The 10181-nt window shown below is 35.7% G+C and overlaps 1 long non-coding RNA gene across 1 annotated transcript; it reads left to right on the top strand.

Annotated features, from left to right (window-relative positions):
* Positions 1 to 7873: 7873 nt before the first annotated feature.
* LOC135154425 (uncharacterized) lies at positions 7874 to 9754 on the top strand. The gene is made up of 2 exons (XR_010293818.1): positions 7874 to 7988; positions 9203 to 9754. It is a non-coding gene; the product is annotated as an uncharacterized LOC135154425 (long non-coding RNA).
* The last annotated feature ends 427 nt before the right edge of the window (positions 9755 to 10181 follow it).

Genomic DNA, 10181 nt, shown 5'->3' with positions numbered 1-10181 from the left:
TGTCTCCACCGTCCCCTTCACCCCTTTAATCATGTTTGAGTAACTAATAATCATAATAATAATAATAGAAATAATTATAATACAGTGTAATGATGATATTAATAATAAAAATGATAATTAGGACAATAATAATAATAATAAAATAACAATAAAAATAAATAATCATGATAATAATAGCAATAATAATAATAAAAATAACAATAATGATGATGTCGTATTTTTATTTCGCGCCGCTTTCCTCCCCTTCACCTCTTTACTTGTAATTATGTTTTATATGCCAAAAATAGAACAATAATAGAATATGAAATAATAATGACGTCATATTTTGTCTTCCTCCGCTGCAACTCCCCCCCCCCCCCCATGCACCTTCCCCTTCACCTCTTCATTTATAATCATGTTTTATCTACAATATTGAGCACTCAGAGGTATCCATCGTAAGATACAAAAGGCTGAAAAATCGATGAGGGGCTGAAAGATGTGAGGAAACGAAGAGAGACAATGATGACTCCCTTATATTTTACCCATCTATAAGATAATGAAATATCTAGTGATTTCAGGGAAATCATGACAGGGACCTGGGAACGATTTTTTCAGTGGGGGTGCTGAAATCTCTCCTCAGAGGTGAGGGGGGGCAGACACAATTGAGTTTAACATAATTACACACACACACATACCACACACACACACACACATATATATATATATATATAAATATACATACATATGACAGTCACTTCTTGGCTTTCTTTTTATAAAAAAACATAAATATATAATTAGATAATTCGATCGCGAAGCGCGAGCTATTTTTTGTGGAAATTTCATGTATTTTGCCATGAAAATTAAACATTTTGAGCAATGTTTGTGGTCAAAGATGCGTATGTAACAAATAATAATTGTGAGCGCGAGCAGATATTTTTTTATATACGCTCTGGCCTGATCGAAAGGGACGTGTTATAAGGACTGTTTTGCAGTTACCCATGAAGACGATACATATATCAACAATCAAATAATGCGAGCGCGAAGCGCGAGCTGAAAAATTTGACATTCCGACCTAAATACTGGACATTCTAAGCACGTTTTTTAATTATGAGCAGGATAGGTGTATTTACAATTGATGCGAGCGCGAAGCGCGAGCTGAAACAAAATTAAGATTTCAGACCAAAAAAACGAGAGATTCTAAGTACTTTTCTAATCATGATAAGGATAGGTATAAAACTATACAATTGATGCGAGCGGAAATAAAAATGAGATTTCAAATCTAAAAACGAGACATCATTCTTATGCACTTTTCTAATCATGAACAGGATAGGTATATAACTATACAATTGATGCGAGCGTAAAGCGCGAGCGGAAACAAAATTGAGATTTCAGACCTGAAAACGGGACATTCTATTCATGTTTTGTAAATCAAGAAAATGATGGGTAAGTTGGATATATTCTTAAATTAATAATGTGAGCGCGAAGCGCGAGCAGAAAATTGTTGATATTCTGATCTGAAACTCCACACAGAATGTAAAATGGTTTAAACAGATAAAGAAAACTCAGACGATCATAAGAATAAAGATTTGATCAAAATCAGACAAGGAATCACAATTATTGCATTTTAAAGATTAGCATTATTCCCCACTTGTTCTTTTGTATTTTATTATATAAAATTATGTTTATTTAATATTTTCCTTTCAAGAACCAAAACAGTTGAATTGACAACTGATTTATTCCATTAGATATTCTTTGCTGCAACTTATTTCATTATAAGGGAGACATATGTAAATCACTTTTAGTCGAGTTTGAATATTCAAAGCTAAAAAGAGCTGTCCCGGCTGAATGGACTGACAAATGTGACACCTTATCTTCAAAGCTTCCAGAAGATCTTTTTGAAATTAGTGGAGGAGATATTGTAAACTTAAAGAACATGAAATCAAAAGATTTTTATGTTTTACTTGTAACCAAAAAAAAGTCCGATCCACACATTATACAATACTGGCAATCTAAATTAGAATTACCAGTAAACTTTGATTGGCAAAATGTTTTTAATTTCAAACTAAAGTATTTAAAGTATAACAAGATTCGACAATACAACTTGAAAATGCTTCACAATTTATTACCCTTTAAATTCAATTTATGTCGTTGGAAATTAGCTAATGACACATCTTGTATGTTCTGTGAAGCAGAAGAAACTTTTGTTCATATTATGTTAGAATGTAATCCTGTTGCCAATTTTTGGATAAAGATAAAGAATTCTCTGCAATTTATGTTTAAAATTGCAATTCCTATTAACGAAACGACGTTGTTCATTGGATACAAAATTCACAATCGCAAGTTTACGTTGGTTAACTTGTTTATGATATTTGCACAGTATGCAATATTCAAATCTTATGTCATGTATAAGAGGCAAGGAAGAGCTTTTAATATATATTCAATTTGGTATGAGTTCAAGAAAGAGATACTTTTTTATGTAAAATGGCGATTTAAATCCAATGTTCATTTAATTCAAATGTTCAAAGAGCTTTAACCCTATAGAGAAATTTCATCTTTATCACATTTTAGATTAAATTGTTGATGTCTATAACATGTTTATATGTAACTTGTTTTGTAACTCTACACGCACTGTGCCTCGAAAGAAATTGTTAAAATGAGAAAGGAATATGAAGAATAAAGTACCTCTGAACGAGGAAAAGAAAAAAAAAATAAGGGAGACATATCATTCATTCTGGTATGAAAAAAATGAAACAATTTTGATTCCACAAGGAACAGCTAGGATAGTGGGGATGTGACAGCATCAGCCCACCTATTAAATATGCGTGCGCGTGTTTAGAGTTGGACCTAGGATCTGGGCATTCTAAATACATTTTTTATGATAAAAATCAATTTATGCGAGCGCAAAGCGCGAGCAGAAAACATTTGATATTCCGATCTGAAAGAGGGTGATTTTACCCCCAGCACCCCCGCTTCCCAGCCCATAGGGCCATGGGGCAGGGCGAAAAAGACTGTGAAATTTGATTTCTATCACTTGATTCGACATTAAACCTGGAAGTTTCAAGTCCAACCACCCCAGTGTGTATCACGTATTGCGCGCGACCACGTCTGTATCGGAGTGCTGCCCCGCTGGAGCTTGATTGAGTCGCGTTATAGGAGGGATGTTATTGGAATATGTGAAAGACTATGTAAATGATTTGCGATTGTCTGATGTGATAATTATGTACATTATAACATATTTTAAAAAATACAGGGGGGAACCTGATTTCGTGGGGGTGCTGCCTATGGAAAATAATACACGCGGCACCCCCAGGATAATTTCTGGGGGTGCTTCAGCACCCCCAGCACCCCCGCTTCGCAGGTCCCGGAATCATGATATTAGATATTAGACTCATCAGTACGTCAAACATTGGAGACACCGTCCAGACTGAGCAGGTGTCTCGACAAAAATATAAATTTGGACTGGATATAGACTTAAATTCCTGTTGATCTATCACAATTTACATATTGTATGTTTAATGTATATCTGTATAAAAGCACATAATTTAACAGGTTAGTTTCTCTTTAATAACTGTTTTCCTTTTAAAAATTGCTTAATTCATTTGTTGTAGTCCCAAAAGTATTATTTAAATATAAAATGAATATTTGTAGGTAAAAAAAGAAAGAAAAAATTGTAAAAAATATAGCACCAATAAAAAAGTAGAAAATTAGTATCCTTTTTAAGTGCACACCTAGTTACCAATAATGCATATAGCATTTCCATTTATTTGAAAGCAGGATAAAAGAGCATTTTAGATTAAATGCCTTGCTCACGGGCATAGGTGCCGCAGCCGGGGATCGAACTCCGGACTTTCCATGTATAGCCAGGCGCCTTAGACCACTCGGCCACGGCACCTCCCATATATCCTATATTTTGTAATCGATTATCTAATAAAGTATTGCTTTATGAATACAATAAAGTGACATTGCTCTCTCGCTTATCCATGCTCTTTTAGCTATCAATTTACATAAGTGTTTTTCTCCTCGAGATGAATAAATGTCATAAAAAAGATTGAGGTTTAACCCTAAAATTGGGAGCTGATTCAGCCTTCCCCTCGTCATGTTTCACGATAAATCCGCCGCTAAATTTTTTTTATCGAATAATAATAGCAATAATAATAAATAAAAGTAACAATAATGATGATGTCATATTTTTATGTCGCGCCGCTTTCCTACCCCTTTATATGCCAAAAATTGAACAATAATAGAAGCATCTCGTCACTTATAATTACGTTTTATACACAATATTGTGAACTCAGAGGTGTCCGGTCTTAGATAAAAAGGGTTGTGATTTTTTTAAGTGCTGAAAATCAATGAGGGGCTGAAAGCTGCGAGAAGAAAGGAAGAGAGATCAAAGCTCGACAAAGATGACTCCTGTGTATATTTCCCGTATATAAAATATTGTGAAATATCTACAGATTTCCGGTAAATCATGATATTAGACTCATCAGTATGTCAAATATTGGAGAGACCGTACAGACTGAACAGGCTGGTGTCTCGCCAAAAAGAATTGGATATAATATCATAAATTTGAATAGCGGCATCTAACACATCAAACAAGATATGTTGAAATATATACGATGTAATAGCCCATAATTTACCAGGTTAGTTTCTATTTATTTATTGCTTTCCTTTGAAACATTGCTCAATTCAGTTTTTGTTCAAAAATTATTAATTTAATAGCGTTTTCAGTATATATAGGTAAAAAAAAAAAATTTCGTTAATGTAAAAAATATAGCATAAATAAAAAAAGTAAAGATCGGTATCTAATATTCTGTAATCGGTTATCTAATAAAGTATTGCTTTATGAATACAATAAAGTGACATTGCTCTCTCGCTTATCCATGCTCTTTTTAGCTATCAATTTACATAAGTGTTTTTCTCCCCGAGATAAGTAGGCATTATGGGATAGATAATTTCTCCTCTTTGTCATCCCTTTCTTTCATTTTCGATGTGATGTGTTTTACATAATGAAGGAGTATGTGATAGGATGTCATAAAAAAGATTGAGGTTTAACCCTAAAATTGGGAGCTGATTCAGCCTTCCCCCAACATTTTTCGCGATAAATCCGCCGCTAATTTTTTTTTTAATGGAATCGCTCGCTGACTTTTTACTTTCAAGTCTTGTGCAATTTTGACACCAAAATTGCACGAAGACAACGATGACTATTGTGAAACAAAGATACATGCCCTGCTAGGGGAAGATCGGACACTAGTTTCGGCAATCTTTTGAAACGCTCGATAAATGCTTATGGGAAAGGGCGCTATAATAGCGTTACACGTCGGCACGCTGCTGTGTATAAACATATGGGGGAAATGAGAGAGGGGATTTTGGAGAGGGCTCGAGGGTGGTGCGTGGGAATAATTCTACCTGTTATTACCCAGAAACCTCTGAAATATATTCATTCTTTATATAAGAAAAAAAATGATTGAAATGAAAAAAAATATATAACATGTAAAAATCGTCTATTCCTTCACTCCTCCACCATTTCTCCCAAATGTCTTCTACACAGCGATATCGCGATACGCAAAGGTAAAAAAAAAGGTCGTTATTTACTCAACGCAGCGGGGCGCTCTTCCCGAGTGTTTCATTTCGCGTTCTATGTAGCGTCTGATCTTCCCCTGTTATGTATGCGTGGAATAACTCCATAATCCCGGGAAAGTGGAAATTTAGACACCGGACAAACGCTGCAGGTGTCTCGCTAAAAAGTTAATTGTGAACTTTAATTAAAGATTCGATTTGTCAACCCTTAATGTATGTTGTAATATTTATATTTTTAATAATACATAATTTTATAGGTTAGTGTATATTAAATTAATCGTTTATATGTAAAACAAAAGACTTGTTTCTGTATTTAAAAACAAATTTTATAAAAAAATTATAATTTTGAAAGATAGGAAGGTACAAACAAATTTTCGTTGATGCAAAAAATATAACAAATATAAATACAGAAAATTAAAATTCTGTATTGTGTAATCGATTATCTCATTTCCTTTTTAAGTATTGCTTTGTGAATACGATGAAGTGACATGATTGCGCTCTCGCTTCTCCCTGCTCTCTTTGGCCGCCAATTTACATAAGTGTCTTTCTCCTCGAGATAAATAGGCATTTTTGGATAGATAATTTCTCTTCCTTTTCATTTCTCCCTCTTTTTCACCCCTTTCTTCAATTTTCAGTGCGTTTTACATAACGTAGGAGTACGTATTAATGTCATTATAAAAGATATCGAGGTTTTAAAGATGATGATGGAGGTGCCGTGGTCGAGTGGTCTAAGGCGCCTGGCTTTACATGGAAAGTCCGGGGTTCGATCCCCGGCCGCGGCACTTATGACCGTGAGCAAGGCATTTCATCTATACACAACAAAAAAAGTAAGTCCCCCCTAAATCAAATTGCTGTAACTTTTGAACCGAGTTATTTTGAGATATGATATTTCGTAGGTGGTTTTCTATACTCATTAAGCAACACCCGGGGCAAAAGGAGATTGATCGGTTGAGTCATGCATGAGTAATTAAAGATTGAATTAAAAATGACAGTTTTTTAAAGTCACAAGAGTCGTTTTTCAGATTGTGCAAATACAAAGTTGGGCAAAAGTTGTTTTTAGGTGAATTTTATGGTGTTATGCTGTTTTACTATCCATCATTTAGCCACTCCACACACAATTTTGATATCGTATGTTCATGGTTGAGTGAGCACAATATCGCAGGGGCCGCGGAAGCGGGGTGGGGGCCCACTTTTTTTTCCAAAAGCATGTACAAAAGTATAAAAATTACCATACGATTGTAATTTGTTTGCATGGTCAGCCCCCACCCCCCCCCCCACTTTTGGCTCAGCCCCTCCCACACACTTTGAAAACCGTTCCGCGGCCCCTGTATTGTGACGTATCATCATAGGGGTTTTTGGTAGTATCCTCTACAACTTGTTAGGTCATATTAAAATTTGAAAATGTTGGTGGCTCCCCCGATTATAAACCCCTCCCCCATTTTTAAATTCTGGATCCACCACTGATTTGTCCATAAATTAAACTGATCATGAGAAATTGTTAGAAACAGAATACATTTATGCAGTATAAAGAGTATTCATTCCTAAGTTTTCGAATGTGCTCGCTCAACCATGAAAATGTTTAAAGTTCGGAAAGTCTGTGGAGATAGAAATGATGGATGATAAAAACAACAGCAATTAAAGTCACATTTGAAACCGAATTTGCCCCCAATATTCACCTTATTACCCTTTAAAATGAGTCTGTGACATTGAAAATACCAATTTTCCCACTTTGATGCGTGCTCACTCATCCGTAAATAAACAAATCGATTTCATTTTTGCACAGAATTCTGCCCATAGGTTGATAAACGTTACTGCCAAATGACATTGCTAAAGACAGCCTTGAAAAAAAGTTCCACCATATTGAATAAGGGATTACTTATTCTTAAAGTATACACACAAAGAAAATTCACGAAAGTGATGATTATAGACAAATTATATATGAATGGAAAGGTCTTGTCTTTTTATACACAAATATGTCACTAAAAAGTCTTATCGATGTCGTGGAAATGCAAGAAATGAAATTATTAGAGACCATTCTAAGCCCCCCAGCCGCCCCCCAGACCGACAGTTCACGCAGTGAAAACAGTCGAGAATAATGACGTCACACAATAATCGAGCTCATCATCCCTCTGTGCATAATACACTGAATCACCTTACTGACCTCTTCAATATCTTCCGAATTTACCGTTTTCTTCATGTAATGTGACATCCGAATTCTGTTTTCGACAACTTCAGACTATAAGGGAACCAGAACTGTGTTATTTTGCCCGTTTTTTTATTGAATTGTGAACTGGAAAGATCGATTTTGTCCACTCGACAGTCTTCGTTGTGTTGCTCTACTAACTATTGAAAAACTCCAAGCTGCACGGTCCCATTCACTTGCTCCCGATGCATGTTGCAGGCTACGCTGTTTGATCCAGTCAAAAGTCAAGGTAAGCATGTTTGGAAACTGTACTTGTTCTGACGATGCATTCAGGTCAGATGACAGATACAGATCTGATATAAGTTTAGAATCATGCATTTTGGCATAACTACTATTAAAATTAAAAAGTTTTTATTTTAGAAATAATGTTTTTGTACAATTCCACCCAAGGCAAGGGTTCATTACATGCCGCCACGCACAGAAAAATCAAGCCATAGAAGTCGTGTGTTGTGGACCCAAGAAGTGAGATCCCAGACGCCTCCAGGCTAAGCACGCGCGAACCACTAGTTAGAAATCCACTGCCAAACGCGGTTCGTGGTGCGGGGTTAGTATACTTAATACGTGTGAGTGGCACAATTCCAGCAGATTTTTTCTTCAGATTTCTAAAACTGGTCAGGACTCAGGCAGGCAATTAAATTATTTAGGAGCACTGAGTGGTATGGACCATGGCTGAAAATCTGCTGTTTCAGAGGAATGTTTAAGTTTTTATTATACACAGAATTATATCACCATGATGCCGATGTCATGAAGCCAGACAAATTTTCAGCAGTGATTACCCTGATTCCTGGCCAAAATTACTCACACGTATTGCGAGGTTAGTATTAGTATACTACTAGTACGTATTGCAAGGTTAGTATTAGTATACTAACCACGAACCGCGTTTGGCAGTGGATTTCTAACTAGTGGGTCGCGCGTGCTGGGATCTCACTTCTTGGGTCCACGACTTCTATTGCTTGAATTTTCTGTGCGCGGCGGCATGTAATGAACCCTTGGGTGGGCCAAAATTAGAGTCTGGTGTTTCTTTCTGATTAGAGTGTTGCTGCATATATGTATGCGTAATGCCTTCAACAATGAAGATAAATGCAATCTTTGTAATGACACAGAGACTCAGAGAGCACCGTACCTCAAGTGATGTTCGTGTAGTCTCCACTTCACTACTGGAGTACTGCTACAGCCTACACTACGCTACACACTTACCCGGGTAGGTGTGGCGTACATGTACGGTAGTGTAGCGGTAGTGAAGTGGAGTGGGGCCTACACAAACATCACTTGAGGTAGAGCACCAGTGTTCTGAGTGGAACTTTTCAGGTGTCTAAACCTACTATCATTTGTTGTTGACCGGGAATTACATGCCACCGCACGTCATCAATCATCACGATAATTAAATTCATACTTTGATTTGATTATTTAAACTATTTCTTTTTTTCTCTCTTCTACACACAGATCTGCACAATTGCTAACTCTGGTGACTTCTGGTCTCTGCTTGCTACCTCAATCTGGGAGATTCCATCATGTCCTTTTACTATGATTTGGATATAGCCATTTTTTTCTTCACTCTTTCCAGGACCTACGGTTTGCAAGTTGTGGAATGATAATGATACAAAAGAAAAAATTTCTTTATCAATCTTGGAAACAATTTTGAGCACAGTTTTGGAGAGAACTAAGAAATTTTACTCGGACAGGAATACAGCTTGTCAAAAATAATAACACACAATTTAAAACGAAAGAACAATTTTAATGTTACTAGGGCATTTTGCGAGAAATGTTATACTCAATCACACGTCCCAAATCAAGGGAAAGTCCTTTGATTAAACATGTAGTTGAATTGCGATTGCAACTCGACCTTATTACGCTTAAATTTGAATTTAAGACTTACGCTTGATTTGCAATTGAACATAAGTTTCTTGCAGTGCCCCATAATTATGTTTTGTTATCAGATATTTAACGTGCTGATTTTTCTCGAAAGGTATAATATATTTGTCCTTTTAAACGGTATTTGAATATGGGTACGCCTTTTATTTGTTTTCCACAATATTTATTGCATGTATGAACAGAAGTGAAATATTTATTGTGAAGCACTGTGAATGTTGTGTGATGGTTCATCATCAGACTGAAAGCCTGGTGGATGTGAGGAAGTGGCCTGGATGAAAGAAAAGTGAACATGTGTCCAATTACTGATTTGCATATTCTAAGACAATTTTGTTTCTGGATAAATTTTGCTATGCATTCCCTACATTAAGAGTAAAGGAGAAGTCCACGCAATCAAAAATTCATTTGAATTTAAAGAAAAATAACAAGATATTGCAGGAAATTTCATAAAAACTTTGATTCAAATTTATATAATTACTATTTAACAGTTCCGTAAATATAACCTATTGTGATCAGATGAAGAGTTTCCTATCGTCAAATCTGCAAAGAATAA

This window comes from Lytechinus pictus, chromosome 6 (assembly GCF_037042905.1).
Source record: "Lytechinus pictus isolate F3 Inbred chromosome 6, Lp3.0, whole genome shotgun sequence".
Taxonomy (NCBI): domain Eukaryota; kingdom Metazoa; phylum Echinodermata; class Echinoidea; order Temnopleuroida; family Toxopneustidae; genus Lytechinus; species Lytechinus pictus.
This window is presented reverse-complemented; position numbering and strand designations above follow the sequence as displayed.